The sequence below is a fragment of the Nesoenas mayeri genome (assembly GCF_963082525.1).
Source record: "Nesoenas mayeri genome assembly, chromosome: 8".
Taxonomy (NCBI): Eukaryota; Metazoa; Chordata; class Aves; order Columbiformes; family Columbidae; genus Nesoenas; species Nesoenas mayeri.
In genome coordinates this window covers 34,478,042-34,505,699 of record NC_137554.1, presented here as the reverse complement: position 1 = coordinate 34,505,699, position 27,658 = coordinate 34,478,042, and positions in this window count along the sequence as shown.

Here is a 27,658-nt window from a genome sequence, read left to right as displayed (position 1 = left end):
TCCAAAACGCCTCCCACACCACGCTTAAAAACCATCCTTTTTTCTTCTGATTGGGAGTTTCAGCAACACTTTAGTCTTAAAATAAATGGCTTGTTTGTGGTTGGATGCTTCCCCCATGCGACACCTTTTATTATCAATATCTGCACATCTGGTTTTCTAATTATTTGATCTTCTGCATGAAACCAGAAGTCAGAATTTTTTTAAGAAGGTTGTGTGAGCTGATCAAAGAAAATCTTCTCACTTGGGGTCACAGCAGCTTTCACTCCTTCGCTTTTTGGGCAGCAGTCCAGTGTCAGTCACTTATCATAAATAATCAGCTTTATCAGGTTACTGCAGAGCTTCAGCCAATTGCAGACACACAGAGGGTAGATCTGGCCTTAACTCCAGGCTGAAAGTGGCCTTTCAAAACTAATTTGGGGATTTACAGATCGACAGACAGGCTCTCCTTGTGTGCTGAGTTGCCTGCTCCTTGGTGTTGCTGCTCGGGTGTTTTCTTTTAATTGCCTAGTTAATATAATCTGACACACTCCTAATAGCCCACTGGTGAGTTCAATAGGGTACTCGTTTTCATCAGGTGCTGGTAATAGGGTAAAGGAGTTTTGTTTCAAACCTGTTAAAGATGCAGCAATCATTTTACAAAGCTCGCTGTTAGCAGCTCTTCTGGAGCCTGTGCTGAAGGATGTTAATGTCAGGAGTTGCTTTGCGACCAGAGGCTCAAGCTGAGCGCATTTGGTGAGTAGGAGATTGCCAGCCCTTGTGGCCGATCCTGGAGCGGGGCTTTGGGATGCGAAATGTGCAGCTGAGGCTGGGGCAGAATAAACCGAGTCCCAGGAGGAAAACCCGCTGAGCATCGTGGAAACACCAAAGGGCTCCGTGTGCCAAGTGCAGGTCCCGAGCTCAGGGCAAGGACAGATCTGTTCCTGCCTGTTCTCTATGGGGAGAGCTTGTTCAGGGGAAGAATGTCCATTTTTAGAGAGCATGCAGGAGGTGAGAGAACCACTAGCAAACCAAAGGCTATATAGAAGGTTGGGTAGGAATGAACCAGGAGCACCGTGTCCTTCTGAACCTGAATCGAGTGTTGTGTCCTGTGCCATCGCTATTTAAAGTATTGAAATGTTTGCCCTTTCTTCTGATAGACTATGATCTATTGAAATACTGCTGCAAAGAAATTGCCATTGTTAAATTCTCCGAATGGCACAGAAGCCACTCTTGGCCCTATTTCTTATCAAGGAGGAATTTGTAAGGATGGGGTGAAAACTATAAAGTCCCAGTGAAAAGGAAGGCTTTTTTAGGCTACATTTTCTTGCTGAAATATGTTGCTTCTTCATAATCATTAGACACGCTGCAAGACCTGAGGAGGTTTCCCATTTGTGCACACTTTCAGTTTCCTGCTCTGCATTTTGCTTCAATTCATATTGTGGTTTTGCTTAAGAAATTTAGGCATTTGTTGAAATTTAGTCTTCCTGACAGTCCTGTTTTGGAGTGAGAACCTGCAATAATTCTTCCTTGCCCTTTGCTGTGAATTTCCCTTCTCACACACCTGAAGGGAGGCACACACAGCTAGCTGTCAGCCCTTCTTTGCCTTTGCAAATGCGGATGGATCAAAGCTGTGGGTTACTCCAGTTTCAAAATACACACAGTTTGGCTACAGGCTGGAACCTGAACTTTGAAGCACAAGCTCACTTCTAATTGCAAACTGCTCCACCTTTTTGAGGTGGTCAGTGTTATTTCATCAGAACCTTTTGATTTTCACGGTTCCTTGGCACACACGTGAGTGAGTTCACCACCACATGTGCTCTCTGACCCACACTGTGCCTTTCTTACTCAGTCTCTACTTTTTCTGCCTGAGGGTCTTTGATTGATATCACGAGCTAAGGGACCCATAGCATGTGGAATTTACCCCTCAGTATTTTCATTGCAGATGGACCACACGTGCTGCACATGAAGTTTTATCCACATAACAACCGCGGGGTGGGGGAGAATAAGAGAAAAAGTCAGGATTCTAGCTTCCAAATGGTAAAAGGCAAGAGGACATCTGAACTGCTTGTTTAATGAGTAGTTCTGCACCGGTGTGTCTGCTGGCCGTGTCCATTCACCCTCCCGTCATGGCAAAAGGGCTGCTTAAAGAGCACCAAAGCCATCGCAAAGGTGATGGTTTCATTTGGTGAGGGGGCTGGGCTGTGGGGAACCCCTGAAGATGCTTGTGCACGCAGGGACCTGTAGGGCTGCCCTGCCTGTGTGGGGACAGCCGGGGTCCAAGGACAAAGACACCGACTTTCCCTGCTGTTGAGAGTGCGTTGCTTTCCTCTTCTGTTTTGTATTGCGGCTGAGACGGCAAAGCCCTGCTTGTGCCCTCATATCACACTGCTATCCCTTTTATTTTCTTTGTGATCACTGCTGGAAATTTTGTCCGATTAGAAGAAACTTTTACCTTTATTAAGCCCCCGAATCTCCATCAAGCATCTGATAGACTGGGCCCTAACGGCAGCCGCTTTACTTCTTTTCAGGCACCATCCATCAGGCTGACAGTGACTGCCGATGGGCCAGTCATATTGTCTATATTTCATACACAAACATCAGGCCTGCTGACAGCACTTTGCACACTCGGAAATTGCTTTTGCTGTGAGCTGAATTTCAACTAGAGCTTTTTTGCTGGCTCCATCTCTCAGTGTTTATGACCCTCAGGAGCAGAGGAACTGCTGTGAATAGATAATGCTGAAAGCACTCTTGTAGCACAGAAGGTTTCATGTCTGAAGTATTTAATGTTTACAGCAAATTTGGTGTTTGTTAATTTGCATCTTTATTCTTTCCTTAAAGAACTGTCACCTTCTTCTCCTGCTTGTCCTTTGTACAGATGTGCGGCAATTTGTGCTGGGGGGACAGTGCTGACAGGGTGGGGAGAAAGAGGAGAGGAGGTGTTGAGACGTGGCAAGAAGCCTGGGTAGAGTTACAAAATGCTCCATGGTAGGAAAGGCTTCCAAGCACTGTAGAGCTATCCATTTCCTCCAAAGCAGAATAATTTTGATAGATAACCCATCATCAGCTTAAAAATCCAATACATTAGCATATAGGGAAAAGGCTGTAACCTGGAAGGTGGTGTATCTGATTGTCCTTTCCTCTTAGAGAGCAGAATTCTTTTCATTACCAGAAAGGACAGATCCCTGCTATAATAACACACCCCTCCCAGCAGCTGAGTTGTAGTTCTTGTTGGTATAGAAATACCTCTGCTGGAGTGTAATTATTACGTTTGTAGAGATACGTGGGTCTGCTCTTGGGCTGGTACACAAGGGACTGTGTGTTTGTGGGTCAGCCTTAGTCTTTATACTGCTGTGCGTGTTTTTAGAGGAAGAAATGTGTTTGTGTTCACCTCTGGATGTTTCCAGCTATCCTTGTGTGCCCGGGAATCACTCAGAAGCTGAAAAGGGGATGAGGAGGAACAACAGAGAGCTGTTTGGAAAGTTGTGCAGCAGTTCCAGATGAACTACAAAGGTCACGTAGATCATCCTGCCCCTACCAAACGTTCCCCAGGCAATCAGAGTGCCCTGCCCGGCCAGCTGGTTTTATAAGGACTGTAAAGAGTGTACAGAGATATATCCCTGTAAAACCACCTCTTATCTGAAAGCTCAATGAGCCATCAAATTCAGGAAAAGAACCGCCATTTCTTGGGAAAATGTGATGTTAAGTGTCCCAAAATTAAACTCCAAGCCGGTATATTTTGACGTGCAGCTAAAGTAACCTATGTTCAAGTAACATTAAAGAGAAATTGTCAGAGTAAAAATCCCATGTTAACAGAGGGGGCGGGGGGAAAGCCTGAGACTTTTCCCCTGGTATCAGGAACAGCTTATTATATGTCGTTGAAACAAAAGGATTTTTGAAGTGTTATTTATTCTTTCGGTTGTCCTAATGTCTTGGGCATTTTTTTGGTCATATTTTCATCATGGAGAGAGCTGGACACTTGACTGGTTGGCTTGTCTGCATATGTGTGGTAGATTTTATTGTCATGCTCTAGCTCAGTGATCTCCTGTTTGGCTTGTGACTCTAAAGGGTAATGTTTAATCTCTGCATTCTTTTCTGCCAGGCCCAACTGACATTTGTGTTAGTGATTTTTGTTGGGTTTTTTTTTTCCCCTACCCTTTTACACTTTGATTTTTAAATGGAAACTGAATGTTGTGCCTATAACTTCCTGACAGGGTTAAAGAATGACACTTCTATTTAAAAAATAATTTCACTATATGAAAACTGTGGGGCAAAACTGATTTTCAAGAGACAGCATTTTATCGATGATATATTGTATGACCTTTTGCATCGTCATTGTTGAGATATGGGAACAGGAGGAGTATTTCCTGCGCTGTACAAAATATTAAATACAAATTAAGGGTGGTTTCTTAAGTAAACAGCGCCTTTTCAAATAACAAGCTAGCTGGGTGTTCCTGTTACAGTCACTTTTGCACTTCAATCCTGAAGCACAATGAAAGGCAGTTGTGTTTAGGTCTGTGCAATCGCAGGTTATTTGTAGTAGAGCAGTTCTGGGAGATCCTGCCCTGATCGGCTTCCTGTTGAATTTGTGCTGTTATACACTATGAGAAAATGTTTTCCATGAAGAGGTGATGTGTGAAGATCAGACAGACCGGCTTCCTGCAGTCCCCGTTACAAGAGCAAGAGCTGAGAGGAACCCAATGACTTTTTGAAGGTCAAACGCAAAGCTCGTGTCAGAACTGAGAAATGGATGCACGTATCATTTCATGATATGGAGCCTTCCTGCCCCTTCTGCTTCTGCTGGCTTGGGCGCTGCAGGCTGGGCTGCCTGAAGCTGGTGGTGTAGCAGGAGCATTACCAAACAACAGTCTTCAGTGTGTGATAAATGAGCGCAGGGACTTGGGAACCAACCATAGAAATGCACAAAATATCAGAGCACTGGGAGTTATGCTCCCAGGTAGCTGACACTGCATCCTTTACTCCAGTCAAGTGGAACAGAGCCCAAATTATGTGTTTATATTGGAATACTTCTTGTCTCTGCCCCAAAATGAAGGAAGCAAGGTTTACAGTGTAAAAGTACAGAAAACAGCAAGGATGTATAACAGTTTCCCTGAGAACCAGGTTATTTCTGTCTCCTTTGCCCATGTTCATTAGTGGTAGAAGCTGGACTCAACCATGAAGACTTCCTATCTCCCCTAAATTAAGTACTTTTCCAGAAGAAGCAGGAGAAAAATACATTAGTGGCCTCCCATCTTCATGCTATGATTGCAGGTACCACCTCCACCTTCATCCTTCTTGTATATAGGGTCTAACATGAAGATTTCAGTACCTGGCATCTCTACCTGCCACTTCAAAACAAGAGCAGCAGCGTAATGGAGAGCGATTGAAAGTGTTGGTTTGACTTTTTCTAACATCCTGCATGACCTTGAGCAAGTCGTTTTACCTCTGGGCTTCAGTTTGCCGAGCTGCAATGTGACACTGATAACTTTAAGTTAATTGGCGAAGTGTTTTAAGACCTGCTGAAGATTAAAAGTGCCATAGGGAGCCCGGGCATATTGAAGAGCAGTCACAGTTATCTGTGATGCTTATTGAGACTTGTTCCGTTAGGAGCACGGCGGTGGTGGCTGTAGCACGTGAAACAGTAGATTAATAGATTTGGAATCTATCATGGGACCGTCTCTATGATTTCAATACAGGAAATTTGACGATGTTCCTGCGCTTTATGTAGCTGCAGTGTGAAGGAAGAGGAAGGATGCACAGCTGTTATACGGTGTAAGTTATGATGGGCTTGACTGAGGAAGAGAAAGAATGCAACCGCTTAAGTGTCTTCTCTTTGATAAATCTGCACACAGCTGTTGGAACGGAGACGCCTGTGAAGCAGTGAAATAAGTGCTTGATGATGGTTTTTATCAACTTGCAAACTCCTCACAGAGCAATAGGTGACTTTTGGGAATCGTGGGGACTTTCAGAAGTGACTGCCATACCAGGCAGCGTGACAGTCTAAGCCAATAAAGCATCCTCCAGATCCCCTTTGATGCAGAGGATGTGTGGCAGGTTCCACCTTGACAGAGAATCTCATTTAGTTATTGCTGGAAGGAAATGACACAGCCAAGAAGCTACTCAACCTCTCTCTTTTCTCTCTTATCGTGTTAGCCATTGGGAAGCAATTTTCTTCTGTTGTTTTGTGATCCTTAGAGATGAGCTGATGATCACAGCCTTATTTTCTGAATAAGGAGACAAGATTTTGAGGTTATTTCCCCCCCTTTCCTAGTATTTGACAACTCTTTTCCCAGGCCCTGCTTTGGTAATATCAGTATCTGTAATATGTATCCGAAATATCAGGGAGTCCCACACAAGCTGTGTTCTGTTCAGGAACACTGGAACATCATGTCTCCGTTTGCCCTCCACACATGTATATATGCATACAATTCATCTTTAGCATTAAAAAGAATAACATTTAAAGTCTCCTGACAAAATGTCGCTGATCCTTTTGGGTCGCTCACTGCAACACTTCCATTTTAGTTCAATAATTTCTAATCAGCTGAGATCACTTAGGAAATAAATGTGGTAAAAAATAAGCATTTATTTCCATGTCAAAGGGTTAGTAAATTTTGCTGCACCATTACTAATCTTTGTATCTTCTTGATGATTCTACAATAAATGACAATAAGTTTGTTATGGAAGGAAGATCTAAAAGGTGTGTAATTCCCATGATTTGTTCCCCTGGAGCATTCCTGATTATTGATATATTCTGTCAGTTAAGATTTACATCATTGATCAGTGTGATTTAGAGTGTCATGTCTCCGCATTCTTCCAGCCTTTCTAGCAAAGCAAGCAATTTAAAGTCATTGCACGTGATGCCAGATTCCAAAGCAGCAATTCAGCTGCAGTGTTATTTTTGATCCAGCGTTTACTGCCTACCTACCATAACAACTGGCAGTTTATAAACTTAGAGATGAAAATGATGAGAGCTTTAGAAACTCATATAACAATAATGAAGAAGTTGTGTGTGAGTGTCTGTGATTGTTTTCTTCAGTTTTCCTCGGCGTGCCCAGGTATTTGGCAGATATTCGGGGTGTTCACAGGTGTGTGCTCAGTGACGTGCAGATCAGCTCTTGGCCTCGATCAAGACAGAGTTCAGAGTTGGAGGGTTTGTTCATGTCTGCCACCCAGATAATTTAATGCAATCTGAATATATGTGCAGCACATCTCTGCTCAGAATGTGAAAGTGAACTGCATTTTGTATTTCCCCCAGGTCTCATAGTTATTTAGATTATCACTGGATGTTATATTGTCTAGGGCTTAATGGTGACACAGTCAGAAACAAGACACTGAAGTGGATGGACTTTGGGTCGGACTACATCAAGGCATCTTTAAATTCTTAACTATGTCCATGCTGTTTAGGAGCTGGACTGGATGTCTCTGATTCTGCCACTGAACTCAGGTTTTCATAGCCCCACATTTTCATAGTGGAAGCTGTTTAAAGGTTGTCTCAGCTGGAGCTGTGCCTTGGCTTATCAGATATTACATTACCGCTGTTCCCAGAGAACTGCAATCTCCCCAGGTCCTTTCATGCAGCCTATCTGTAACATACCTGTTGACATGAAAACAGAAGTTTAAAAAAATGTAATTCATAAGAAAAGTCTAATTATTTGTGACATTTCATCCATCATGTCCTAAGCTTCTCCAGAGGAAAGTAGTAACATTTCGTCTCCTTGACAGCAAACAACACACTGACGAACTGAAAAATGTTCTGCTATATTTCAAACTGCAGCGTTTATGAGTAAAGAGCAAGTGCAAAATAAATAGCAAGAGTAAAGAGCAGGAACCCACATAAGTAGGGGGCAGAAGCTTTGAGAGCTTTCTAAAAGCTTTCTCTTGGGTAGAAATAACCCCAAAACAATCCTTCAGAAATAAGCGGAGCATTTCAGGGTTAGCAGTCTGTTGGATGGAATCTACAGCAACACCGCTCAGCCCAATCTGCGCGGACTTCGCAAGGCGCTCCTGTGAGGAGGTGCCTTGGGTGGCCATGGCAGCGGAGTGCGGTTCATGACCCAACCGAAGACTGGTTGGAAACGGGATTTTAGGATACGCCACAATTCCACACCCCCAATGCTGCAAAAGGGGCGGTTATATCATCTAAAGGCAGGAGAAACAGAGCAAGACTGTGAAGCCTGCCCTCCTATTTTTCCTTTTGAATATGATATCTAAGCACCCAAAGCATTGCTGTTAGCTCATACAAGAAATGGCTTTGCTTCTGAATGCTCTCTGTGATGTGCCAAGCTAGTGGCATTCTCTCTCTTTTGTTACTCTTAGTTTCGGTGACCATGTGTCCATGGATGTCCCACCTCTCTCTGCATGGCTCTTGGGGTTCTGTGTCTGGATCTAGATGCCACTGCTCCAGAACCTGCAGGTTTCTCCCACTTCAGCAACAAGAGAATCTCTGCTAGTAACCCATATTCCTACAGACATTCAGATATTCAACTCCCACTGTTTTCCTGGGTGCTCAGAGATCTCATGTCTGTGAAACGTGCTGTTTCTGTCCGCTGATGGAGTGTGAAGGTCATCCATGCACACACAGCTCTTCAGCTGTTTTTCAGACCCTGTTGGCACATCTCATGCTTTCCAAATATCGCCATCTAAACAAAGAAAAGTGCAACATCCCAAGTAGGGTATCAATCAAATCTTCCATCTCGGAAGCCTAATGAAGAATAATGATGAGTTGGAGAATTTGCTTGGATGTTCTTTCTTTTCTGATCTCTTGTTTTAGAAGAAATCCTTACGTGCAGAAGCTATAGCACAACATTTCTTTTTTAAACTCTGAAACATTGCAATTGTTCTTTAAGGAAAATATAAGTTTATGCAGCTATTCCTTATCTTTCACAAGGTGGAGGCTCTTTCATTTCCATTCTTTTTCTTCTTTTTCCCTTTCTGTTATGCTCTCACACAAAAAACTCAGGAGTACATCATGAGCTGAGCTATATTTTCTGTTTATTGCCACCAGGTTAATAACAGTAATGGTGCGAGGAGAAAATGAAGTGTTATGTAAAATCCTGCATTGCAGATTTTGGTGCTGATGCAAAGAGCTCAATAAAGTGTAACACTTTAATCATGGAGATAAAAATCACACAGCAGCTTCACAGTCTTCCAAGATGCAGAGCCTTAAGACAAAATAGAAGTGGGAGAGAAAGAGAAACTGGCAATATTATTGAGTCTCAGAAAAGTCAGGGAAGAAAACAACCCACTTTCTTTTCTTGTGATGCTTTGATTCAGTCTTTATATTCACAAGATAAACAACAGAAAATGTGTGTATATGAATTTCCTGGTATTAGAGAGAGCAAAATGCCACAGCCTTATACACAACTCGGTGACATTTACAGGAACCCGGAAACCTTTAGAAAACAAAGCAAACAACTCCTACCCCCCACCCCCAACACACACACACAAAACCCCCAAAACCTATCTCCAAAACCCCACTGCCAGAACTGCATCTAGCACGGTATGATATGTATTGCTTTCTGGGTTTTATTGGTTTATTGTTGTTTTATTTTTCACATGGAAAAGGAGCCCAGAACAATTTTAGCCATGGTGGTCTTGAGTAGACATTCAGTGTAGCAGCACAGAAGAGGACTCAGGTTTGGATGGTGCTTGTGCTCTGCATTTCTTCACTGCTGCTGAGCTTTGTGTCTCTACTTCCCAGCGCCAGTTTAAGATTCCAGTTCTGTCAAATGACTGTACATGAAGTTGTAGGTTGTTGGCTTGGGGGGTTATTTTGGGGGAGGAGGAAGGGTTATGTGAAGATCTCTCCTGTTGTCACCATTTAGAGCAGGTGACAATAAACACGGGCACCACGCAAAGAAGTTGAGCCAGTGCTAAGGGCTGTGTGTCTTTGAGCTGGACCGGTTGCTGGGAGGCACCTGACTGCAGTTGTGTGCCAAGGTTATTCTTCAAAAAACGTTTCCAAAAAAAGTCCGTTTCCCCACAACTTGGCTATTGAAAAGAATGTAAGGATATAATTTATTAGAACAAACACAAAAATAATGTGGAAATAGCTAGGAAGAATGCCTTAGACACCCCAGAAAAGTGTGTAGCTTTGCTCCCAGTATCAGTATTCTTGTATTTATCCTTTCCTTTGCCCCCACCCGTGCAAACAGTAATTCTGTATGAATCAGACATGTCATTCTTTGGATGGGGGGACAATATATGAACAGCTCAAGCAGCCAATTGGGCTGGAAAAAAAAGACAAAATTCCAAATATTTAGACTTGTTTTGCCTGGCTGGGTTAGTTCCTTAGGTCATGATGTGGTCTCCCAGCAAACCATGCCAGCTTATGGTGTCGCATAGTCCTGGCGAAGAGTGGTGAACCATCTGTAGGGAAGGTGGGGAGGATGGAGCTCTTGAGGCTCTCCTTGTTGCCAGAAACAACGCATGTGAAAGCAAAGGGTCAGTACACAATGGGGCTGGCACTGGTGGTGAATGCACTGCCATTAATTAATGCAGGTAGTGCTTTTAAGTTCAGAAGTGCTAGAAAAACCGGCGTAGTTTGTTGCAAAAACAAGACTCTTTTGCTGTTTGTGAGAGTGGCAACAAGCAGAACTCGCCAAAGTCAAAGGGATCAATGTGATGATGGGTGAATGCTAGAATGTGTTTTCTGATAGTGATGTAGTGTTTGGGCTAGCTGCTGGTCCTGGGAGACTGGAAACACGGTTTGCAGCTTTAAAAAGAGCAAGCCAGTGATTTCCTAGTGCTGGGTACACAGCAATAGTGCTCTTACCTCCCAGGCATCTTGATTTTTTGTGTTTGCCTTTTCCAAATATTTATTACTATTTCCTCTGCTTCTAAAATCCAGGCAGGCAATTTTTACCGGGGGAGCGGTGGTGGTTTTTTGGTCTCTTTGTATGAGTTTTACTCAATATAACACCTGAGAGACAGTTAAAACCAATCAACATAAAACCCTACAAAGTGCTGGCTGGATCTGTGGTTAACCCTTGTTTTAAAAAAATATGACATTACTTTTTGCCTGTGCCCTTTGAATACAAGGAGTCAGCTCTATGTCAGAACATGGCAATCCTGCCCAGAATTGAATGAGCTTCTGTGGTCCATCATCTGTTACTCCTTATTTGTTCCAGTCAGATGAAGTGGTTAAAAATATTGCTACACCTTTCCATGGACCAGGATGGAATTATCTGAGGATGTTGCTTGCAAGTGTTCTTTTTGATAGAATCTCTGGTTAGAATCAGTACTTATTTTCCTTGTCAGGAAGAAAATGAAGAAATAAATAAATAAATAAATAAAAAGGTAAATGATGGCAAGTTTTAAGGGTCATCACAGTATTTGCTTCCACTCCCATTCTTTTAGAATGGCTTGAATGCTGTGCAATTATAGACTTGTCTTAAGTCTTCTCATTTTCTCATGTAAGCAGACCACCTCCCGCTTTAAACATCTGCAGTGTTGCCAGCAATGCAGCCAGGGCTATTTGTAGCACCAAAATCTCTAAAATGGCAGCGCTTTTCAGTCGCATAGTGATCCGCGGTACATCTGGAAATGCAGGCGTTGCCCTCAGGGAGCTGTATTGGCCATGGTTTCGTCCTTGGGAACAGGGCACAATGAGATCACAGCTTCTTCTGGTCTCAGCTGTTGAGCAAATCCCTGTCAGGCCTAATAGCCACTGCTCTTTTCCCCTTGATCAGCTGGGCTTTGGTCGTTGCCGAGTTGAACATTGTTCAGTAAATGAATAGCTCCCAGAATGCAAACCTCACCTGTTATCCTTCCATTTAGGAAAATTGAGAGTTTTTAGTCTTTTGTACTCTGCATTCAAAAGATGAGAGGAAAAAAAACCACCCACCTAAATACCTCTATTTAAATGTAAATTTCGACTTTTCACATTGACAAAGTAGGGTGTTTGTTTTTATAAAAATATATATATAAATAAAAACCATGGAATTGAAAGAACAAAACACCTCTCTTGTTGATATATTTTCCACATAATAATCTTTGCTCTCATCGTCTTACACATTTTTCTGTTTCTTTTTACTTTAATTTTGCTGTGGGAACAAGAAGAGGAGATGGTGGGGAGGAACACTCTGGCGCTGGCTTGTGCAGAGAAAACATGCCATCTGCCTAATGTGTTTCATCTTGTGTCAGTCTAAGATGTTTTGTTTAGGTTTAACATGCCAGTCACCAGCCTAAAAAGAGCTCAGGCAGCAGCTCTGCCACGTATCCTGGTGAGGGCTCCAAATCCTTCCTGCTTTTCTGAGACTATGAAATAGACCACAAGGTTTTGGGCAGAAGGCACAGTTCTCATCACCTACCGTGTCCTTGCAGTAGAGTCCGAGAGGCATTTGTGCAAGGAACTGGAGTGGTTTGGAATATATTTTCAGTCTCCACCATATCACACTGTTAAGATGCAAAAGCAAAGCCCCATCTTGAATGTGGCTTGTTTCAAAAAGGTCTGGCTGGTGGTTGGGGTTGTGGAGAGAGTCCAGCACAGGCCAATGAAGATGCTGAAGGGAGTGGAGCATCTCCCGTGTGAGGAAAGGCTGAGGGAGCTGGGGCTCTGGAGCTGGACAAGAGGACACTGAGGGGGGACTCATTCATGGGGATCAATATGGAAAGGGGCAGTGTCAGGAGGATGGAGCCAGGCTCTTCTGGTGACAACCAGGGACAGGACAAGGGGCAATGGGTTCAAACTGGAACACAGGAGGTTCCACTTGAATTTGAGAAGAAACTTGTTTGGGGTGAGGGTGTCAGAGCCTGGCCCAGGCTGCCCAGGGGGTTGTGGAGTCTCCTTCTCTGCAGACATTGCAACCCGCCTGGACACCTTCCTGTGTAACCTCATCTGGGTGTTCCTGCTCCATGGGGGGATTGCACTGGATGAGCTTTCAGGTCCCTTCCAATCCCTGACATTCTGGGATTCTGTGATGTCTTCCTGGTGCCAGCCACTTGGTACAAGCTCCATCCTTGTCTGCTGTGTTAGGGAAGAGGTAGAGAAGCAATTTGTTGTAGCATCACACAGATCCATGCACTTGAGTCCCAAAAGCAGAACAGTCATGCGATGGAGCCCTTCTTGCTCTGAGCTGTTAGGTCTCTACTGTCCGTCTGTCTGGGGGTGGGTCAGAACCAGCTCATCTGTCCCGTCTCCGCTGTGTGGTGTGGGCTCAGCTGGGGCAGGGGAACGTCTTGGGGCTCAGTGCTGTGGTCAGGACCCACCAGTGGCTGAACTTCAGAAATGGGGTCGCCTTCCTCATCAGATGTTTCCTCTTTCAGTCGCAGAATTCTTTCCAGATAGATGGATGGCAAATGTCTCAGCTGGGTAAATGTAGCTGGTCATATTTTGTTACACTGTGTGTAATAAAGACTTCAGCTTATTTTTTTATTAAGAAAAGAAGTTGGCAGACAGCTTTAAATGTCTGCCTAAGGACAAAACGAACTGAGTTTTGTAGATAGCTGCTTTTTTTCTTAATAAATAAATAAATGGAAAGATTTTTATGTTGATAATAAAAATAACTAATGCAGAGCTTTTTCCACCAGTGCCCGGAGACATGGACAGATGTGGGATTTGAAGGGATAAAGAATTGAAATCTGTTGGCAGGTAGTTGCTATAAAAATTACTATCCTTCCTGCTTCTTATTACAGACCAACGTTTAGCAAATGAAGAGTCTCTGCGAAAGCTAATGATGACAGGATCAGGTTCCAGCCATCAGAGACAGCAGACACCTCCTCCCTTCAGAGAAATCTCAAGTTAAAGGGGAGTCGTTGGAAAGCTGGGAGCTTTATTGAAGTATCCTTCCAGACTTTCTCCCACTCACAACGTGGCGTGTGGGAGTGTGGAGGGAAGGAAACTTCCAGGGAAGCTCTGAAGAGACAGAATGGCTTCACAAAGACTTTGCTTTGCCCATGAGTTGAATGCTGAAGTTTTGTGCAATCGCTTTCTGCCTCCGGAGAACTTTTACTAAGCCGCTGTTGCATGTAGCTGGTTTGTGTCTTGCTGTGCGGTCTGTTGTTGGAGTAAAAGGGTAAACCTCGTTTTCTCACTTTTACCCTTGTGATTGTCTCCCCTGTTCCGCTGCGGGGGGTGTGAATGAGCGGCTGTGTAGGGCTCAGCTGCCCACCGGGGTGAAATCACAACACTATTTCTTTGCCATACAGTCGCATTGTAGCACTAATCTCCTGAAGCAGTCAGTAACAGGGATCACAGAACTGCCCGGTCGCTTCAGTGTTTGGTTACTCAACCTGAAAACAGCATGTGGACCATCGGTGTTAATGCAGCATTTTGGGGGAGCAAAGATCAAATGTTGATCTGAGTCCTACTATACCTTGATTTAGTTATGCCATGGTGAATCGTCTTGAGGTTGTCACTGATTATTCCTTATACCGCTGTGCTGAATCTTGAGTCCCTAATGCCCTGCAAGACATGAATGTTCTTTATGTAGGAAATGAAAGCTTTATATAGAGCAGGACCTACCTTACAGTAATTTGTCTAATGTCTTTTTAAAGTAGACAACTTAAACTGCAGAAATATGCATAGTTTTAACCATCCATGAACACCTTTTTAGGAACTACAAAATTTTCATTCTGCAGCATAAATTAAGGTATAATAGGAAAATAAGAACAGTGACGCTGCATCAAATCCAAGGTCTGTTTTGCTCAGTATCTGATGGCCTCTCGCAGATGATAAGGGTTAAGCTAAGAACCGGGTAAAGCTTTTGGCAATGAGTAATTTGGGAATTTTCTGATCAAGAAATTGTGTCCACTGCTTTGTGTGTAATAACATAATGGAATCTCTTTCTTTGAATTTATCTAATTAATCTTGGAGTTCATCTATATTTTGACCAAACTACGATGGCAGTGAGTTCTGCAGTATAAGCTAATTTAAAAAGCGCTTAATTTTGTTTGCCTTAGGTCTTCTGCCTGATGACTTTATATTCTGCCAGCTGTTACTTATTTAGTAAGAAATAGTGAATAATGCCATATATTATTTGAGACACTAGAGAAATTGGTTGCTATGGAGTCTGGTTTGACTACATGCTATTTGTCCACCTGGAATAGTTCCTAGGACATTAGGGGACAGGGACCTATAGCTCCCAGCCATTGTTTTTGGGTTTACTGCTCTTTGCCTTTGGCATTGGAGGAAAGGCAGGCAATGCCTTTGGTCCTTAGTCCTGTACTTGGGAAGTAAAGACTGTGTACCAAGTCAGAAGGTTCTGCAGAGGTATAATTAAAAGTTATTGGTAAAACACAAAACTATTAACACTGCTATGAAGTGAATAGTTGAACAGGCAGTCTTGAGCTTAATATAGCTTCAGGTTACAAGCAGCAATTAATGATGCCTGACGACATGAAATGATTTGCATGTGGTTACACAGCAAGCAAGTGGCCGTCTAAGGAACAGTACCAAGGTGCACTAACATCCTCAATACAGCTACTGGGAGCATTTCAGCTGAGCAAACTTTAAGAACCAGACCAGAGCCAAATTGAATTATCCACTGAAAACATGGTCATTTAGATGTTTCTATTTCTTAATCCAATTTTCTTTCTTTAATTATCAGAATAAGAAACAGTTACTACCTCAGCTTCTTCCTTCCCTCTCCCAAAAACCTGTGGATTCTTTTGCCACTCTTGCCCCCTCTCTTTTCTGGAAAGTTCTCTTCCAGTAGAGCCAGTGCTGTTGAGTAGCAGACAGGTGAGCAAGGCAGGATTGACAGAGCTTGTTCTGTGGGGCATATGGTGGGGACGTGCAAGTGAGGTCTAAGATGGGCAGAGCCACATGAGATCAGCAAAGTTTAGGGTGACATAACGCCCCAAGTCTGGGTTCAATCTCAATGCTTTATTCTAATTATTCAGGCAACTAAAGACTTCAGAGCCTGCGAAGGTCAAACCACATGTTGCTGGGTGCGTGTGTATTTTCGCTTCCATATCAGGGAGAAAGGATGAGACAGAACAATGACTGCCCTTGTTCAGACTCACCCTTCTAGTTTTGGCTTGGGGTCAGGCCCAAAATCCAGAGGAGTGTATTTCCTTGTTCTTATTCATTCAGAGTAAAAATTATACAAGGATTGTCCCTGCAGCTGACCGAAAACTCTTGTCTAAACTTGATCTGGGTCTTAACATTGTCACTTTGGCCCCTCTCTGATTTAATATGCATTTGAACAGAAGTGGCTTCTTGATAGAGCCTTTCACCTCCAGGTCACCCTTTCCAATCCAATTCAGGCCTGTCATGACCAAATGTTGCTGCCGTCTGACGGCTCTTCTGTGTCCTGTGTGAGCTGTTGGCTTCAGTCCAGCAGCTGGTGGACAGGTGCCTGAATTGCAAAAGCCGCCAGAGCTGACACTAACTGGACGTCTCTGCAGAGCGGTCGAAGAGTGAATCAGCCTGGCAGCTGAATTAATACTTAGCTTGTCCGCACTGTGGTACTTTATATCTTCAAAGTGCTTTACAAACGTCAGCTAATCCTCAGGAGGTGTTGTTATCCGCAGTGGCAGGTGAGAGCAGCAAGCGGTTAAAGAACCAGGATCAGAATATGCATGTTGCTGACCTCCCACTCTGAGGCCAAAACTATGAGTTTAGCTCCTTTCAGGGCTGCTGATGAGGACACCAGAGCAGGGTTCAAGCTCCTTGAAGGGGGTCTCATGTTCTTCAAGGGATAAAAGCATCCCTTACTTCTAAAGAGAGGCAAGAAAGCAGTGTTGATGCACATGCCATCCTCTTGCTGTATGAATCCACGGAACCAACAGAAGTCTCTTCCCCATCCTCTTCGAGTCACTAATGAGTCATACCAAATTATGCCTATCATTAAGAGGCATCGTTATTTAGATTGAGAACTTGCCATGGAACTGTATCAGTAAATGATTACTTTTGAATGGCAACTGGATTGGAGTGGTTCATTCCACAAGACAGCAACTCTTTGAGTGCCAGTGAAATAATCTCAAAAGAAGTGCATGAAAGAGTGAGTGGTCCATCAGTTTGCAGGCTGATTCTGCAGGGTCACCGGCAGCTTGTGTAAAAGTGGCTACAGGAATAAGGAGAAACTGGATTTTGTGCTTTGAATCAGTGAGAATAAGAGTGGTTCTAAAGTGGCATTTTCCCTTCTCTGGAAGCAAGATAAGCATAATGTTTTAAATTTTATTTTAAGCTTTTTAACCTTTAGAAGTTTTTAAAAATAGTAAACCACTTTTCTGCTATTAATTTCCTGTTTAAATAATTGCTGTTGTTGCCATGGTGTTTACAAAGGTGAATGGAGCAGGTGGCCCATGAGATGATGAATGGCAGGAGAAAGACGTTGCCCCTATGGTTACAACGGGGAAGTGTCACACCTGTGAAACGGTGCCTTTAATAAGGTGTGACTTATATCATCTGCAAAACTGGAGATGACACTGTAGGACTGACTTGTCAGAGCAAAATGGAGGTATTTTATTACTCTTTCTTTTTTTTTTTTTTTTGTGAGGGTTTATGCTAGTCCTTTCTCATTTTGGGGAAAAAATATGGGGAGAAGGTAGATGTAAGAAAAGTGATTTGGGTAAAATTTACTTCACCAGGTATCCAAATCCACGTATTTCAAGGGAACCTTGAAAATGTGAACCTGATCTGTATTTCTGGTGTGACTCATGTAGACGTCGCCAAAATAAGTAAGTGTCAAGTATAGTATGTATGTCAAAATGGTCAAAATATGAGACCTACGCAGAATTTTCTTTTGAGAGATTCTAGACCTGAGGAAGCATCAAAGAGCTGGTTTTCTGGGCATGTCTGAATCTTTTCTGAAGCAAAAGGGGCAAACCCCTCATGCTGTGCCAACTGCTGTGAGTCCATTTGCTCCAAGCAGGGGCTCAGCACTCAGAGTGCAGCATCTGCCCGGGGGCTGTTATGTTCTCTCCCGCTAATGACAAGCCAAGGTTTTAGCAGCTTGTATCAAACATTGCAAGGAGTTTATCCCGTCCCCTGTATGAAATATTGGAGTGAAGAAGGCTTTTTGGACACTCTCTCTCTAAACCAATTGCTATGCCCAAAAATTAATAAAATCCATATTGAGGTGACAGCTGGTGGACAGAGCTGGCTTCTTCCTGAGTCACTTGTCTCTCTAGTGGCTCATGTTCTGGGCTCAATGCACATTTATCCTTTTATTACAGCATTTATTGATTTTTATTTATTTATTTCTCAAAATCCCGGTTTCCTTAAGAATTGTAATTGAACTGTTCGAAGTCTAACTTGGGTCACATCAGTGCTGGGTATTAACATCATTCATTTTGCTCTTTAATTACTGAACTTCCAAAGGCGCTCAGCTAATAAAATCAAAATGCAGGCAAGTAACTATTTCTCAAAACTTTTCATGGCATCATGAAGCAGTTTCTAGTTTCTGTGCTTCTTTGACTATTTCATATCTTGACAATGTGATGTGAGCTCTTATTCCTTACCCATGATTTCTCTCATTTTTCCACCTCCCTAATTTATACGTATATTTCTCAAGCTGCCAGAAACTTTAGACTGACTCGAGAGAACGGTGGAATGTGTGTGTCACAAAGGCAGGGATTCAAATGAACTTTAGAGCAGAAATTCATTTTCACATTTATTTATTCTGTCTTTATGTAGTAAGTGGCAAGAAGAGGCAAAGAAAACTCTTTTCAAGGGAGGAAATATTAACTTGTTTTCTAAGAAGTTGGGTTCAGTCATTGTCTCTGTCAGTCTGGTGAATGATTTCTGGTTTGACACGCAAAGAAAGACCAAGTCTGCCTTTGTTTTCTCCAACTCCGTAAGCTTGGTCATCCAGGTAATTACAACTTTACTTAAGAAAAAGAGTGTGAGAGATAAAATATCTGCTGCTACTTGTAAGCACAAAGAAAAGACACTTGAGGGAATTACGTTGCATGATGATTTTTATAAGGCATCTGAATCATTTTGCATCCCACCTCTGAAGCAGAAAATGATGAGTTTAATATCATATTGTAGGATATAACTTGTATGTCTCTCAGAAGGCAGCTATGGCATCCAGACATGTTGGAGCCTGGTTATTCATTATTTTCTGCTTAAAGGTTGAACCAAATGCAACTGAGACTTTGAGCCTCCTCTACATTTATTCTCATTTTTACTTGTAGATGCCATAACCAGGGTGGATTCTGCTGGGCAGATACTGATAGATACCCCTGTGGTTTAAAAGCAGATAGGAATGGTTTATTTTAAGTGTGTTTGTGTGCACTCATGTAAGTGCACACAAACGTTTATTAACTTCATTCTCCCATTAAAATTCTCCCAATCTCAAAGACAAAAAATTCAGGTCATCTCTCTGCTGATTGTTCTGAAATTCCCATCAGTAGGTGACATTCTATATTTAATCAAATGTTAATTCTGTGATCCTGCCTAAATTGCAGGAGATCAGTAATTATGTCAAAATCTTCCAGAGAACCTTAACTGAAATATGAAACTCTATTCCCTAACTCAACTTTGTAGTGTGCCAGTGGGCGAAACAGTTCCCACCCATAAGGGACTTAAGAATGTCTATGACTCTAAAGGTAAGAAATACCATTATTGTTCTGGAACTTACCTTAATTATTTTGCAAAATTTGTTTGCAAACAAGTTGTCAACTATTTGGGGAATGAGGTGGCAAACTTTTGAGTTTACTGTCCTGGCGACTGGGCTGTTATTGTCAATTTTAAGGCCACAATATCTTTGTGAAGAAAGAGAATATTTCCATTAGGAACTTGCGTTATTAACAGTGCACTAAATTATTTTATTCTGTGATGGAACATGCTCATAATGTTTCTCCTTGATAAAATAATGAAGAAGAAACATTGAAATACTGTTTGGGGGTGTACGGCAGTGGCTGGGAGTAGTACATCTAACTGCAATTGATCTAGCAATGTTTAACAACTTACTCAATAGCACGGACAGTTGCAAATTTGAACTTTATTTAGCAGTCTGGAATATGTGAAACAGAGGGGGTTTTGTTCACTAGGAAGGTAAGGAACAAAAACCAGAAAAAACAGCTGAATAGCTATTGTGGGCTGACTTAGGAAATGACTTTTGAAATACGTTGTAATGAATGACTGGATTCATGTCTTTAAACACTTGTCTGGGTGATGAGCTATCTGTTGAATGTCATGGTTTCCAAATAAGTGATCTGGAAGCTTAATCTTTAGCTGAGGGTGATATCTATCAAGGACACTGTTCCCTCACAAGTAACTATTGTAACCAGACTATTTGAAAACACTTTTGATGATCAAGAAAGATCTTCGAAGAAATTTCAGCACCCCAAGAGATTCTCTAAAATTCTCTGGAACATTTTTTTAAGGAGCTTTTTTAGCAAGAATCCCAGGAGAGTTTAGAAAACATTCCCTAGTGATGCCATGTTAGGCTGGATGACCCGATCAATGGAACGCTAAGCTGAGGTTCAGGTCACCCATGTTCTGCAGGTGAATTTCTTGCTGGACAGCCTATGGGAAGTTATCTGAATAGTCTGTGTCCCTGTTTGTTGACACCTTCTTTGGGAAACAAGTATAGTATGACACAGCACAAATACTACAGTTTATGCCAGCATCTTTCTTTGTATTGTTTAAGATACAAATGATACCAGTCTGTTGTTATATATCTCACTGTGCCTTTCAGCATGGTAAACGTGTCCCTATAAAGAATTCTCTCTAGTTATTTTAAACCAAGTATGACTTAGGGCACTGACTTCTATGTGAAGGACATTCACGCTTTGCAGATATCCCATTTAACCAGATTATCTCCTTGCTTCATCATCAAATCACTGTTTTGAGACTCTACAACGTGTTCTGTTTTATGGTGATATGCCAGTGTGCATCTGATCTCATCAAATTCTGTTTCTGATGGGAAAATTATCTTATGAAAAATAATATTACTCGATCTTGGTTTTAATTTCTGTATGCTCAGAGAGGGAGAAAATCCTATGTGGTGCTTCGTCCTGTCAGTGCTAATCTTTGTCCTCAGTGCTGTATCTCCGAATAGCAGATGTGTGCTTTATTGCAGTGCTGGTCCTCTACAGCACTGCACAATGTTTTGGCAGGAGCAAACAATTCATTGTATTAGAGCCAAACACAATCTAATGTTCCTTTTCCTATGAAGCATGGTCAGATACTGATATTACATTAGCTAACATTTTAACATAGGAGAGGCTTAATAAGATGGACTATTACTCTCTCTAGGCTGTTTAATTAAACTAAACAGTCACTATGTATTGTACATTGGTTTTCTGCCAAGGGAAAGTAAATCTGTATCATATTATTTTCACATGCTGAATGATGTTGTCCCCATACGAGAGTCTCTAGAAGAGCTGACACTGCTGTCATGTGAACCACACAATACAAACTGTTTGTATTACACTGGAGTGTGTTGTAGCTCCATATTCTCCAGTAGCCCAAGCAAGGTTTGTGTGCAGATGGGAAATATGGCCGGAGAGCTACATGTTGTATTTTCCTGGCCAGGGTCGCTATTTGCCACTGAGGGGGACAGGGCTAAGCATTGTAAGCCCTGTCCTGCTAACAGAGCTCTTCCCCGTTCCCTGTGGAGATCTTGAACTGGAACCCTCTGATCACCAGTGAGGTTGTTCCTGGCCCCACGGTGGCCAGAAGACAGAGATGAGTTTGTCACTGTCTAGCCACGGAGCACCATTTGTTGAGGACCAAAACTTGCAAGAGTTTGGGAAACTCTGGGTAATCCAGTGGCATAAGCTCTTGTAGCATATTGTAGTACTGTGTGCTGCCCTCTCTCAACTATCATGGCACTGTACATGGTGATCAAGGTGAACACTGACTCTTTGCCACTGATGGCAGGGGAAGTTTTATCACTTATTTACGATGTGTGGAAAACAATGTGTCCCTGAACTAGAGACTTCTGGAGCATTTTCACACAGAGCTCCTGACGCTGAATTGCCAGTGCAGGAAGGGTATGGGTAGAGCAGGTGTTTTCTTTCAAAAGCAAGAGTTGATGCAGAATCACAGGGAAGCTGCAAGTGCAGAGGCATTCAGGGTGCTTGCTTTTGGGAGCTATTCTGTGGAATCACTACCCCAAAGCAGAGTAAGACAAAAACATTTGTGATATTTCTCCTTCCAAACTGAAATAAACTGCCTAGAAATACTGAAGTCTTTTTTACACAATTTTGAGCCTATCTTGCCAGGCAGAATGATACATCTGCATATTGCGATGCAGAATTGTGCAGAGATGGCAAAGCTTGCCCAAACCATCATGGTCTAGAACTGGAAGGTGCATATTTTTACCAGCGGCACTGACCCCTGTATCAAAGCAAAGGATAATGCTTTGGCTCTGTTTTGTGCAGTGTCCTGTGCTGCATAAATATTCCAGCCTTCTCAGAGAAGAAATGTATGCCATGCGTCTGTATTGCATCTCACATGCGCTCCCAAAGAGGCTGGGTGCAGCAGAGCAGTGTTTGTGGCATGGCTCGCTGACACTGGCACCATGGCTAGATTCAAGGATGGCAGTACTGGATTTATGGGAGGCTTCACCTACATAACACAGCTCTGTTTTATCTCATGCTGAATGTTTTGTTGTTGTTGTTGTTTTCCCTCAACAGAAGATTAACCTGGAGTTCTATATTGACATCCATGCCCACTCCACCATGATGAATGGCTTCATGTATGGGAACATCTTTGAAGATGAGGAAAGATTTCAGCGACAGGCTGTTTTCCCCAAGCTGCTCTGTCAGAATGCTGAAGATTTCTCTTATGTAAGCAATGCTTCTCTTAATTAATTTTTTCCTAATTTATTTTTAATGATAAATCTCTGGCTTAATTGGATTGTGCAAATTTTATTTTAATATGAATAGAGGGCTACTTAAAATCTTTGTCATTATTAACTACCATCTTACCTTATCCAAAAGTGGTAAGCTGTGACTTCATTATTGTCATTAGACACATGAACAGAAGCAGGTTTTTCATCTTCCGTATTATAACCTTTGGTTCTGAATTATTGAAACACTCAGTTTTCATCACAAGATCTTTTGTCTTTTGATCAACTGGGTCAGCTTTATTGTTTCATTGTTTATATTACATTATGTTGGCAATTTTTTTTACTTGTACACTCTAATAATAGAATAGCAAGTAGAAGTAAAAATAATAAACTTGAAATAAAAGGTTAGATAACGTTCTGTTGAAAGTTGTGACAAGGACAACATATGCTTTTGAAATTTTTCTATATTACCATGGAAGACTGTTCTGCAAGAAAATCTGCAATTGTTGAATACATGTCTAGTAACTTGGAAGAAAGTATGTGTGTAGGTATCTTTGGATATTGGAAATGAATGGTAAACTCCTATAAATGAGTTAGAAAGGAGCATTTGGTTTCAGAGCAAGTTTCAAATGGAGTAGAACAGATCCTCAGCACAGATTGGTCGCAGTAGCTCTGCAGAAGTCAGTAGATTTAAGACTCTGGTCCAGTGTGTTGCAACTTTGTGTGCAAGAACAACATTCTGGCCCTTTCCATAGCCTCTTTTGTGCATCATTTCTCATTGAAAGCTGTGCAAGCAGAACGCACAACGTTTGAGCCTGCCCATAACTGCTTGTTTGCTTCTCCTGGCCCACCTTACACAACTGTGGAGCTGCCAGTGAAGCTATTTCTGTACAGCTCTCCCTTGCCCTGGTTCAATCTGTGCACTCCAGGCTTTTTAAGTGGACACTTGTTCAAGTAAGAGGTGTTCGGTCTCCCATTGTGCTTTGACTGGGAGAAGGAATATTCAGAAATGCATCTTAGCCAAGGCAATGGGAACTTTCAGACATGAGCTGTGTGGGGGGAAGGCAGTGGATCACATTTGGCACCTATATAATAGGAACAGGCTCAGTTAAAAACAACTTTGGCATCCTGAACCAAGTAGAGAACCTACTGTTTGCTCTGTTTTTATGTCTCTTATGTTTCTTGTCCTCTTTGATACCTACCATATGTTTTCTCAGTCTCTGCTGTCCCCTTTTTACTTACACTTCATCCTCTGGATGCCGAGAGATAAACCTGGGTCTCCTCTCAAAGACAGGGACAGCACAGTGCCTGCCTCCTGTGCTGCCATCCCAATGAGCTTGTGGCAGAAGAACACAGGGACCCTGCAGCATTCCACGTGCTTAGCTCTAGAGAAACAAAATCTAAAATCAGATACAAAAGCTGTGTATGCATGAGTCTGCAAGGCAAAAGAATCTGTAATTGGAAAAAGGCCGTTTTCATGATGGCAAGAATGCTAGCCTAAAGCTTTCTCATCAAGATGCAGTAGACAGGGTTTTTTTGTCTTGTGCTTATAGCACTGTGGAGTTTGAGTGGGAACTGAGTATAGAAAAGGAGTTGCTGCCACTGTTTTCTTGACAGATCTGTTCCAGCAAAAGGAAGGAGTAATTGACACCTCCTGATCCCTGTTTCTCTCTTCTGTGGTAGTTTGTTTCATGCAAGAGCGGGAAAAAGTCTGGATCTAAGGCGAAGGACTTTTCTAAGGACAGGCAGAAGATATCCTTTCCTGTGTCTTTTCGTTTGCCAGGAGGGAGGCCTCTGGTTGACCAAACATTTCCCTTTTCTTCCCAGGATCAGCAGTGGCAGATGGCTGGGTGATGCCTGCAGTGCGTGTGGCTGCTGTTGCCTCATAGTATTCCTTAGCCATTGTCAGTGTTGTTTAACCATTTGTGTGTTTTGGAGGTTTGGGGGGTGAAGCTTTCTGCAGCCAACCACTACAAGGGCTTCTCAGAAAACCATCCACAGGGCAGAAGATCAAATCCATACTAAAAGAGGAGGGACAGCAGCTGCATCTGTTCCCAGCTGTTTTGGAGCCTGGGGAAGAGGTAGTTGGGTTCAAGGAACAGCCGGTTCTTGTCCAAGAAGACCTCCGTGATTGAGTTTCTTATCCGCACCTAGTTGTTTCAAAATCACATTCTAGATAAAGGGCTGTTCACAGATCATAGCAATGAAAACTTGCAACGGATAGGAGTTAAGAAACGTTGTGCTCAAATGTGGGATTCCTCTCTGATACTGTGGGAGATTAAGTGTTCCTCTTAGCGCAAGCCTCGGTTGACAAAGGGAAAATCTTTGAGAAAATGATGTAGGAAATAGAAGCCAATAGCTGAATAAACAGTGCAGTCTCTCCCCTTTGACTCTCAATCTCCTTTCTGTAGAAGCTGGCAATTGGGTATATATGTTGGCATCCAGGGCACCACAGTTTGACCTCGGTGCTGCTGGTGCTCAGTTCATTGGGCTTTCAACTCGCATCCTACTGGTCTCTCGAGAACGGAAGCTTTTCCCTTGACATCCACGCAAGCCATTCTTCTCGGGGCAGCCGAGGGGATAGAAGCGTTGGGAAAGGAGACAGGCACAAAGTGTCCAACATGTGTGAAGCAGGAGGAGTGAATATTACTGCTGTCTCCAGGTGGGAAAGTCTCCATTCTCTTGTTTTCAGCTCCAGCCATGTGGGTTATGTGAGTGGTTGGAAATATCAGGGGTGAAGTTTGCTGCTCAGAAGGAATCTTGAGTTTCCTGCACTTAAGAAGAGGGGGGAAAAGTGTTTAAGATTAAAAATAGTGTATGTAAATATGCCCTATTGACTGCTCAAAGGGAAGGGGGGGAGTGCATCGTTAACATTACCAGGCCGGTGTTTGAAAGTGTGGGAATGGACCACTGTTGTTACTAATTAATTTTCCAAAGCTTCAGGAGGTCTCATTTACATTGTATGCTGCTGCGGCCATTTGTTGGGATTATAATACTTCAACAGCAGCACTTCAAGTGAAAACTGGCGGCTGCATGAAGTGTTGTCCATAATTGACTAGCTCCATGTCTTCACATAGCACAGAGACAATGTTCCATTATGTTATCCATTGACAGTATCATTGAAAAGATTACTCTCCTTAAAGCATCTGTCAACCTTGATTGATTTACAAGGGACAAAGAACTGAAAAGGTTTGAAGTGCGGGTACAATTTTTGCCACCGTTTAGCATACATAATGGTTCTCCTTTGATGTCAAAAGCTCATCTTCTATTAATAATGCAGAGGGCTTTTGAATGCAGGCTACTTGTATGGAGTTCCACACTAATAACCTACTTGCTGTGAAATGGGATTCACTTTGGAGAAGCAGTCATTTGTCTGGGTTTTACATGTTCAGAATGAATCCCGACTCAAAGGGGTTTCTTTGAGTGCTCTGCACGATGGCAGCTGAGCCCGGCACGGGCTGGGGAAGGCAGGCGAACCCCGGCATGCTCCTCCAGCCGCGAATCTGGCAGAAATCACGCAGCCAGATGCAAAGGAGCATGAACAACAAGCCTAAGACGATGCGATCAAATGCCTTGTGCCGTTTTGTCTGGCAACCTCCTATTAATACACTTTAGAGTGCATTTCATGCCTGGACTGCTTTCTTCACCTGTCATTTCCAATAGGCCTTTTTATTTAAATGACAACATCCAAGGGAGATTGGTGATTAGAGTAGGGGATGGACAGGGGATTTGCACCTGTATGCCTGTTGGAGGACCGAAGGAGAGTCCCCCAGTGTCTCTATTCTCTACCTGTTGAGCAGAACACTTAACCTCACAGTACTCTGGAAGGCTCACTGTGGTTTGCAGCTAGAATTTGTGAAAGGGAGCAGAAATTCTTCATTTTTCTGTGACTTCAGGAACAGAGGCCTGCCTTTGGTTCAGTGTGGAGAGGGAAGTGAAAGAAGAGCTAGCAAGTTTTGCTCTCAAATAAATACATGAGGCGTTTTTGGGCAGCTGTTGGGGGGAAAAGGACAAATTCTGGAAGGCAAACATTTTATATTTCCAAGGTTTAAGAAGGATATTTTTAAACATTAGGGAGTAAATATAATCTGTATGAAAGCTCTACCAGTGAGAGCTGACAAGCTCTTTTGAAAGGCTGACTCATTGGGTTTTAGGAGCAGCTGTTGCCACCACATCTGAGTGCATTACACATCAGCCATGGCTCGGAGTTACTGCAGGATTTGGAGAGGTGTTCTTCATTTGACCTTTCTTGTTCTGGAGAGTGGATTAGTCATAACGACCAGACACAAGCACTTGAGCATTTCAAGAACCTGCTAGTCTTAGGGGTGGCTAATTTTGACCTTTGTGACAGTATGAGAGGAGACCATCTGTTCTCTCTGGTTCATTTAAAAGGAACAACTGCAACCATTCTGGGATGGCTTTATCACTTCGTAAAGCTTGCTTTTCTTTGCGGTGAAAGGAAAAAGACTGGCCAGAGGTACTTGGCTTAATCTTGGGGGGTTTGTTTGTTTATTTTTTTTCTTTGGACTCCAAACTGATTGTACTTGCGATACCTTTGAGTTCTGATTTCATTTTCTTGTATTTATCCTCTCTGCAGAGCACCTTCCTTAGAAATACCATGTGGTATCCTTTGTGTGCTGTGGTTAGCCAAAGACCCTGATAAAAACTTGGGGTCCTGTAATGTTGGGCACTGGATAAATACTGAGAAAGTCCACAAACCCAAGAGCTTCCAGTCGAGTGGCTGGGAATTGACTTGCTTGAGGAAAATGGAGAATAGAACCCAAGTCTCCAAAGTGCTTGGCTGGTTTCTTTGCCAGCAGTTCCCTATGTTTTATACCACACTGTGCAGTCAACGGTGAAGTCTCTGAACAACAACCCCCCCAGTTTCCCTTAGGGAAACATGTTGTTAACCCCGGTGCCATAATAACTCTGTGACCTAAAACATATTTTTGAGACTATCATTGTTTCAGCAATAGGAGAAAATTCAG